Genomic DNA, 9,616 nt, shown 5'->3' on the forward strand with positions numbered 1-9,616 from the left:
GCCATCGCGCCGGCAGCCGGTCAGCAGCGCCGTCTGTCCTTCCCTCTCCTTCAGCGAGGCCTGTCCCCTCCCCTCGCGGGGGGCCAGTCACCTGTTGAGTCTGCGACTGGGCGGCTATTTTTAGGGGTTTTCTATATTTAACATGAAGCCTGACTGGCATGCGGGCCTTCCGAGCAGACAGCTGCTGCGCCGCGCCTCCTGTTTTGGTCAGGGGGCGTTTCACATACAACACGCCGCTCTGTATAGTGCGGGGACCGATTTTGTTCAACACTCTATTCCCAGTGGCTGGCGCACAGTCGGCCATTAGTAAACATTTGTAGAGCCCTAACCGGTTTGGCTCAGTGGATAGAGCCTCGGCCTGCGGACTGAAGGGTCCCAGGTTCGATTCCGGTCAAGGGCATGTACCTTGGTTGCGGGCACATCCCCAGTGGGGAGTGTGCAGGAGGCAGCTGATTGATGTCTAACTCTATCCCTCTCCCTTCTTCTCTGTAAAAAATCAATAAAATATATTTTAAAAAAACATTTGTAAACGAATTGTGTATTTTTGAATATCAGTTTCTTAAATCTATAAAATGTATAGTAATTTGTACTTTAAATTATATTTATGAAATTTAAATAAAGTAACATAGGAGATACCAGCTTAGAATCTGGCACATAACAGTACCTCAATAAATAGATTAGTCGCTGTTCTTTTTAAAAAAAATATATATTTCTATTGATTTTAGAGAGGAAAGGAGAGATAGAAACATCAATGATGAGAGAGAATCATTGATTGGCTGCCTCCTGCACGCCCCCTACTGGGGATGGAGCCCAAAACCTGGGCACATGCCCTTGACTGAAATCGAACCTGGGACCCTTCAGTCCGCAGGCCAAGGAGCCTGAAGCTCTATCCACTGAGCCAAACCGGCTTGGGCAGTCACACTTCTTTGCAAAGAGCAGAACTCACTCTAACTAGTTTCTAAAAGACAAGCAGCTTCGAATCGTGGGCAGCTCACAGGACCTCCACGGAGGCCTGCCATCTGCACAGCAGACGCGAACCCTTCTGGGGCAGCTGCAGGCAGACACCACACGTTCCCGCGCTGGACGCTGGGTGCCAAAACTTCAGCAGTGCTGCGGGGGAAAGCCAGCTCCTCCACTCTCACCCCCTCTCGAAAGGGCATCTTTGGAAGCTGGCCCTGTGATTTGCTGTCTTCTGGGCCCGAGAATCGCGCGGGCCCCACTGGCAGCACCTAGGCCTTCGCCTGTGCTCTAGTTTCGAGAAAGTCCAGGTAATTGAGTTCTGGCTGCTGCCTTAGGGGGCGGGAATCTATCTTGGAGAAAATCCCCAAATATAGGAAGAGGATCCAGAAGATCCTGGACAGCCACAGATTTGACCACTGCCTCCTGCTCAGTGTGTCATTTCAACCTGGAAAGTGAGGGAATGAAGAGAGCCCCCCAGGCCTGGGGAACGAAGGTCACTAGAGAGCGGCGGTCCTGGGCACGGCAGGCCCGCAGGAGCAGGTGCTCTGCTAGCACAAGCCCGTGCTTACTGAGAGCTGTGGTCCAGCAGGATGCCTCCAGCTTCGAGCCAGAGCGGATGCACCTAATGTGAACCCACAAAAGGGAAGGGGATTTTATAGCCTAATCTAAACGTGTAGAAGGAAAAAGAGGAAGGCACATTGTCCGAGTACGGTTCTTTAGTAACCTTGTGAAACAGTCAGATGTTACGTCGTGTTAAGTTATCCCTGAGCCCTCGCTGAGCTATAATGGAGCTCTTCCTGTAGTTTTTCCCAGTTGGGCTTTGAAATTACTGCTGAGAAGATGGGGCCTAATTTCCGTTAAAGTTACTTGGCATCTCCCTCCACACAGCTCCCTCCAGCCCCCTCTGCACTTAGGATAAGGCTCTTGGAGAAATAAAGAGGGCGGCCCTGGCCCGTTGGACTCCGTGGATAGAGCGTCAGCCTGAGGACTGAAGGTCCCGGGTTCGATTCCAGTCAAGGGTCAAGGGTCAAGGGCACATACCTCATATCTCAGTTGCAGGCTAGAGCCCCCAATTGGTACAAGAGGCAACCAATCAATGTGTCTGTCTCACATAGATATTTCTCTCTCTCTGTCTCTCCCCTGCTTCCACTATCTCTAAAAAAAAATCAATGGAAAAAAATATCCTTGGGTGAGGATGAATCAAAAATAATAAATAAAAATAAAAAAATAAAGAGGGGTGCTTTTACCTGAAAAGGTTCTTGGTTCCCCCTCTCCACTCGGAGTTTGTGGGTCATTGCCAATCAGTTCCCTGGGGACCCCCATCCCTGTGTCTCAGTTTGAGAAGTTCCCACTGAGCTTTGCTTGCTGGTGCTCGGTGACTGCCCTGGGGCTGCCACCAGGCCCTGCTGGTCACCTCCTGCCGTGCCCCTGTGAGTACCCAGGGGCTTCTCTTTAGTCGCCTGTGCTTTCCAAGGTTGATCATGGTTCTCTCTTAACTGCCTTTGTGTAGAGAGAGTGCGGAGCTGATCCTGCAGTTTGTATACTGGACATTGTTTTTCAGGTTCTCACACACAATTAATTGGGCTGCTGCCAACGCTTCCAGTTACTGGAGGTTTAGGTTTTGCTTTGCTTTAGGCAGAGAGAAGAACAAACTTACCAGTTGTTAAGTAAACCCTGTGGGCAGCATCCCAGCCCCTTTCAAACGTTCCTCAGTTGTTGGAGGTGAAGGGGGTGGAGGGAGGCCTCCATGTCAGTTCTCTTGGGCCTCCTTCCCGAGATGCTGCATATCAGGAGCATGTTTTCCAGAGCAGAGAGAATCCCAGCATGTGAGCTACTAAATGTACATTTTGCTTATGGGGGCTCTAGGACAGCATACTTGACATTGGAATTGTTCCAGAAAGACAGCTGAGTGGTGATTCTGGACATGGTTAGCTACGAGGAATGGGAAAGGGAGTTGGAGACGACGATCAAGGTGGAGCCCCAAGTGGGCTGATGACAATAGTATGATAGGGTCTAAAGGGGGCGTTAGCTCCCTCTGCCCCTGGAAGGGACTAGTCCCGTGGTTGGCAAACTGTGGCTCGTGAGCCACATGCAGCTCTTTGGCCCCTTGAGTGTGGCTCTTCCTAAGCCTTAGGAGTACCCTAATTAAGTTAATAACAATGTACCTACCTATGTAATTTAAGTTTAAAAAATTTGGCTCTCAAAAGAAATTTCAATCGTTGTACTGTTAATATTTGGCTCTGTTGACTAATGAGTTTGCTGACCACTGGTAGATGCTTGTGAGAGTGGACTCCTATCGTTCTGTGTCATCTGCCCAACATACCTGTGGCTTCTTCTCCTAATAATGCGCTGGATTTTCTGTGTGCAATCACCCACCCTCTCTCATTTTCAGTTCAAGGTTCACATGGGGTTGACTCCCTCCTCCAGTTCTAAGAGGGTCCCGTGATCCAAGGCTAGCCAATCAGAACATTCTGTTCTCCTGGCCATAGTGCTTGGTTTGGGAGGGGCACAGGACCCTGGGTTTCAATTTCGGGGCTTCTTTTTGGACTATGGAGACACAGTACTTCAACGGGACTTGGAGTTCCAGGAGCCTCAGATTGAAGTACATTCTGAAGCCATTTTTCAGAGCGTACCGGGAAGATGGAGGGAGATCTAGCCTTGTTAACAGTATTTGAATCTGTGGGTCAAGATGTTCCAGAATTGAGAAAGATCTTAGACCTTTCAGTTACATAAAATAACACAAAGCCAGTTTGAGATGGGGTTTTAAGTCTTCATTAATTGCTATACATTTCCGGTGAAACTACAGTATATCTCTAAACTTTACCTGCAGATTTCCAATTTCTGTTCCCCTGTTCTGAGACCCATGTTGAAACTTTTTTTGGAAACCTTTTTGCCTTCTTTTGTGGATATGACAGCTATAAGTGTCTTTAGTAAACATTCTGGAGTATATTTAGTTTTAATAAATTAAACTTAATGGGCACTTAAAGTGAGGGGGTCTAGTTTTTCTTAAAATAAAGTTAGCGAAATAAATTACATATGAAGATATATTCCAGCTTGCTAAAGGTTAAGTAGTTGAGTCTTTGTCCTATCCTTTTATTTTCATCTTCCATTTCATAATACAGTAGTGTAGTTATGCATCGAAATAAACCTATATGCTGCCCGGTCGGCGTGGCTCAGTGGTTGAGCATCAACCTATGAACCAGGACATCACGGTTTGATTCCCGGTTAGGGCACATGCCTCAGTTGCAGGCTCAATCCCCAGTGTGGGTCGTGCAGGAGGCAGCTGATCAATGATTCTCTCTCATCATTGATGTTTCTATCTCTCTCTCCCTCTCTTTTCCTCTCTGAAATAAATTACATAAAATAATAAATAAATAAACCTATCTGCTGTGACGGGATTTCTCTGAAGACACATGTAATGCTGGGGACACTGAACACTTCAGCTGAGCCCGCACACCTGCTCAGTGGCCTCACCTGCTGCAATTCCAGCCCAGGCTGTAACTCAGACCAGTGTCTGAAGTTGCTGCTCCCACTTGAGACCTTCATCTCACATCCTGTGTGCTGTGCTCCCTGGGCCAGTGGTATGTAAAGAGGTCGAAAGTGGTGGCTTATTAATCTCAGATATTCTCTGAACCAGTATTTCGCCACCACAAGTGCTGATTTTTGAAAACACCCCGAAGGCCTTTCTGCACTCTTGCTGATGCTGCTGGAAATTTGATGAGAGCATCCTGGCAATTGGGTGATCTCATTACCACAAACAAATGTGGGGACAAGATGCCCTGGGCCCAAGTGAACAGCAGTGTCCCCAGTCGCTTCTCTCTGTTATCACCATAGAAATAACTATCGAGCCCTAACTGGTTTGGCTCAGTGGATGGAGCGTTGGCCTGCGGACTGAAGGGTCCCAGGTTCGATTCTGGTCAAGGGCATGTACCTTGGTTGTGGGGACATCCCCAGTGGGGAGTGTGCAGGAGGCAGCTGATCAATGTTTCTCTCTCATCAATGTTTCTAACTCTCTATCCCTCTCCCTTCCTCTCTCTAAAAAATCAATAAAATATATTTTTTTTAAAAAAGAAATAACCATCGAGTCGCTGAATGGCAGGCAAAGTGACCAGGAAGACATGGGTCAGGTGCGGTCACTTTCGTGATCACTTTGGTTAACTTCCCAAGTGTATCTTGGGAGAGCAACAAGGATAAAAGAAACCTGAGTTAGCATAGAACACACACACAACACATGCAACATACACACACACAACACACGCAACACACACGCACACACACACAACACACGCAACACACACGCACACACACACAACACACACACACAACACACACACACACACACACACACACTTGAGCAGCTGGGAAGGTTCCTTGATTCAAATAATGCTTACCAAGTGCCTACTGTGAGTCAGGCTCTGTGCCAAAGTCTCTGCTCTCACGGAGCTCAAGTTTGGTGACTGAAAAGGGAGAAGGACACTCTGGGCAGCTGAGGGCGCAGAGGGGTCAAAGGCCATGACCAGTGACCATGACCGGTGACGCTGGGCAATGCTAGACCGAGAGGTGCCTGCAGGCTGTGCTGAAGCACGGAGCTCTGTTCCGCAGGCCATGCTGGGGAGTGGGGTGGCGGGCAGGCTGCTTTCAGGCAGGAGAGTGATGTCAGACTAGTATTGGAGTCTGGGGTGTAAGGAAGGAATCTAACTAGTGGGTGATATGAAAGGTGAACCAGAAAGCAGAGACGGGGAGAAGGGAGCCGATTAGGAGTCCTTTGCAACAATTCAGGCAAATGATGACAAGGGCTTGCACTTCAGGCAGTAGCAGTGGCAACAGGGAGGGATGCTGGGGATGGGTGGGTGGAGGAGGAATAAGAGAGGGCTGAATACCGGAGAGAGAGAGTTGGTGCCTCAGAGAACATGAAAAGAAGGGCTGAGGTGAGAAGTCTGGGGAGAGATGAGCATGGCTCATTAAACTCTCACTATACTCAGGATTAGTATATTCAGGTTAGAGACTGAATCAGCAGAACGTGTTTCCCTAGCATACCAACATCACTGCTACTCCCAAAGCACAGCGGCTGTCAGCACATGTGTTTGCTGGCAGATCTTTCAAGCATGTCAAACTCACGTTTATTTAACGAGGCATGCAACCTGCCGGCCGCAAGTCTGACATGCTTGATAGGCCCAAGGTAATGCCATTAATTCAGCCTGTTGTGCTGACTTTATTCCTGACAGATAAAAGCTTTCGATTACATCAGCTAAAGAGGTAATGGCATACCCAGCATGACAATTTCCCTGTTCACCCCTTTAAATAGAATCCATCTGTAAACCAAAATAGATCAGCATTGTCAATAGGCGTCTCCCTTAAATCATTCCTAGGAGTCAGAAGATAATCGGGTATGAGAACACAGTCATGGCCATCTTTGTTCTGTGGGAAAGAAGCAAAGTAGCAGTGTTAAGAATGTTATTGGCCCTAACTGGGTTGGTTCAGTGGTTAGAGCATCAACCCTCGGACTGAAAAGTCAAGGGTTCAATTCCAGTCAAGAACACATACCTCAGTTGTAGGCTTGATCCTCAGCTCTGGTTGGAGCCACGTTTCTCTCACATCAATGTTTCTCTCTCTCTGTCTCTGCCCCTCCCTTCCACTTTCTCTACAAATCAATGGAAAAATATCCTCGGGTGAGGAATAACAAAACAAAACAAAGTAAAATAAGAATGTTATTGAGCTAAAGTAATGTTGGGTACAGAAAGCAACACAGTACTTCATATGAGGTTAAACAGCTGATTGAGCAATCCTGAGTATAGTGAGAGTTTAAGAGTCTCAACTGAATGTAGGGCATAGACAGTTCAGACAATTCCGTCAGTAGCCTGCATAACAGGGCCACTGTGGGTGGCTTTTGTGCCTGGGACAGCCCTTTGCTACTGAATCTAGATGTTGACTGTAATGCCTTTAGGCCAATGGTGATTACGATATTTTTGGGTGATCATTCCTAAAGTGTTTCCTTTATCCTTATATATAAAAAGAACGAATGACAAATCATAGTCAGGCTGCCCAAGAGCTGGAGCTAGAGTTAGGTGGGGTTTTAGGTATTTACAGCTTTTTCACCAGGAGTTCATTCTATCTGGTCAGGTGAGTGGAGTAGAGCACATAAAGGTTGAGCAACAAGTTAAAAATCTGGTACTGAATTGCTACCATAACCTGTTAGTCCTAAAAGTCCTCTTAATTGTTTCTTTGTTTTGGGAAGAAAGAAAGCTGAACTTCCTTTGACTTGTTCTGGATTAATTAACAGTCCAGCCTTTGATATTAAACGTCCAAGATATTTTACCTTAGGTAGGCAAAAACGGAGCCTGTCTTTAGAGACCTTATGCCCCCTGGAGGCCAATTGTTGTAATAAGTGAAAAGTATCTTGAGTCCCAGAGTGTCAGAAACAGACCTACATTTTGAAAGAAATGTAGAATTTCTTGGAAATTCAAGGTCATCTATGTTTATTTTCAATACCTGAGAAAAGTGAGACTTTCACTATATCCCTGGGCATAACAGTTCACATATATTGGTGTTCTTCCCAGGTGAAGGCAAAAAGATATGGACTGTCTTTGCTGGAATGCTGGAAAAATGCACTGCATAAGTCTACCAGTGAGAAATCGTTACTATTTGTTGGAATGGTAGGAAGTCAGGTATGTGGATGAGGGGCTACAGGATGTAAAGGAACTACAGTATTATTTACAGCCCTTAAATCTTTTTTTGTTACAGTTTATGTTCAATATTATTTTGTATTAGTTTCAGGTGTACAGCATCCGTTGATTTTTTTTTATTTTTAAAAAATGTTTTTATTGACTTCAGAGAGGAAGGGAGAGGGAGAGAGAGATAGAAACATCAATGATGAGAGAGAATCATTAATCGGCTGCCTCCTGCATGCCCCCTACTGGGGATCGAGCCACAACCCGTGCATGTGCCCTTGACTGGAATCGAACCTGGGACCCTTCAGTCTGGAGGCTGATGCTCTATCTACTGAGACAAACCAGCTAGGGCCAGCCCTTAAATCTTGTACAAATCTCCTGCCTTTCCATTTGGCTTGTTGACAGGCAGGGTGGGCATATTGCAAAGAACCACTAATCCTTGCTTGAGGCAGTCCTGGATAACGGGTCTGATTCCAGCTAATGTTTCCAGTGTTCATGGGTACCGCCGTATATTGAGCAAGGTTTGGTCACATTAATAGTTACCTGGGATAGGAATGGCTGAGTTGATTTTTCTTATATCTGAGGTAGAGAGGGCCTATAATTTGTCAGGCACACTTTGTAATATTTGTTTATTTTCCAACCTTTCTTCTTTTTTTAAGTTTTCATTGATTTCAGAGAGAGGGAGAAGGGAAGAGTGATAGAAACATCATGGATAAGAGAGAATCATCAACGGGCTGCCTCCCGCACGCCCCCTACTGAGGATGGAGCCTGAAACCCAGGCATGTGTTCCGACCGGAATGGAACGGTGACCTTCCTCCAGACTGTTTTCTTCTTCATATGTTTGTGTCGTAATTATTATCCTTTCGTTTGTCTAATCACAGTTTGAGTCTGGACTCTGGTTATAAGAACATTTCACCTTTTTGTTAAAAAGGAATGTGGGCATCATGGGTTTCTGGTCTTGGCCTCGCCGGTACCTGAATACTTGTTACAGCCGTGGACGCTGAGAAAGAAGAGGCCTACCACGTAGACTCCTCGCGGCTCACTGGGCTCAAGTTCAAAGCAGGGTCTAGAGCCCACAGGAAACAGGGCCTTTCACACAAACCGGCTTCCGGACAAGCCCGCGCCACGCTGCCTGCCTCCTTGAACTACCTGCCTGCACCCATCCCAACACCTGGGCTGGCGCTTATAAGGAGTTTCTGGAATTGTATTTCAACCCTGGGCTGAGGCTTCCCCGACCAACTGGAACTGTGCAACTACATCCACATTAGCATCTTCCCCAGCCAACCAGAGCAGGACGGAGCCTTTTGGACCAAACTGCACGGATGTAAAGTTTTTTATTTACATGTGGACCATGGGGGAAGGGGCCACCAGGACACACTTCTGTCTCTATAAGTCAGCTCCCCTCTGGCTCAGAGAGCAAAGAATTCCCCTTCCTACTGAGTCCTGTGCTTTTTCTGGCTGGACACCCTCCCCCCCCTCGCCCAGGACATGGACCTCTGGGCAGGGCGGGGCGGGGCTGCCTCACCCCAGCGCCACCTCACGGCCTCACAGCTAAGCTGTGACACTGAGCTGTCCACAGCTGTGCTGTTCTCGCCCGCTGCTGTACCACAGCTGAGCTGTTCGGGCCGAATAAAGTTTCCTTCTTCATTGCACCCCAAATTGGGGATTCCTGTGGGCCTTGAATCGGCACCAATGACCGTGGGTTGACACTGATGAAGTCCGAGAAGCTGGAGCAGATGGACTGCTTTCTCAGAGGAAAGCTAACGGCGTGAACAGTCCTCCCACCTTTGGTAGCACCATGTGCTGGGGGGTGGGGGAGGGGGGCATGAGGTCACCACCACAAGGGCAAAGGGGTGTGTCCAGGCTGCTGTCCTGGGCTAGCTTTGACCCAGTGAGATGCCGAGCCCACGTCTGCTGCATGACCCCTGGGGGCGCGCCCCACTCTCCTGAAGGGCCATGGGGTGGTGTTGCAGAGGCCCCAACCCCTA

The sequence above is a fragment of the Myotis brandtii genome, unplaced genomic scaffold (genome assembly GCF_000412655.1).
Source record: "Myotis brandtii unplaced genomic scaffold, ASM41265v1 scaffold698, whole genome shotgun sequence".
Classification (NCBI taxonomy): domain Eukaryota; kingdom Metazoa; phylum Chordata; class Mammalia; order Chiroptera; family Vespertilionidae; genus Myotis; species Myotis brandtii.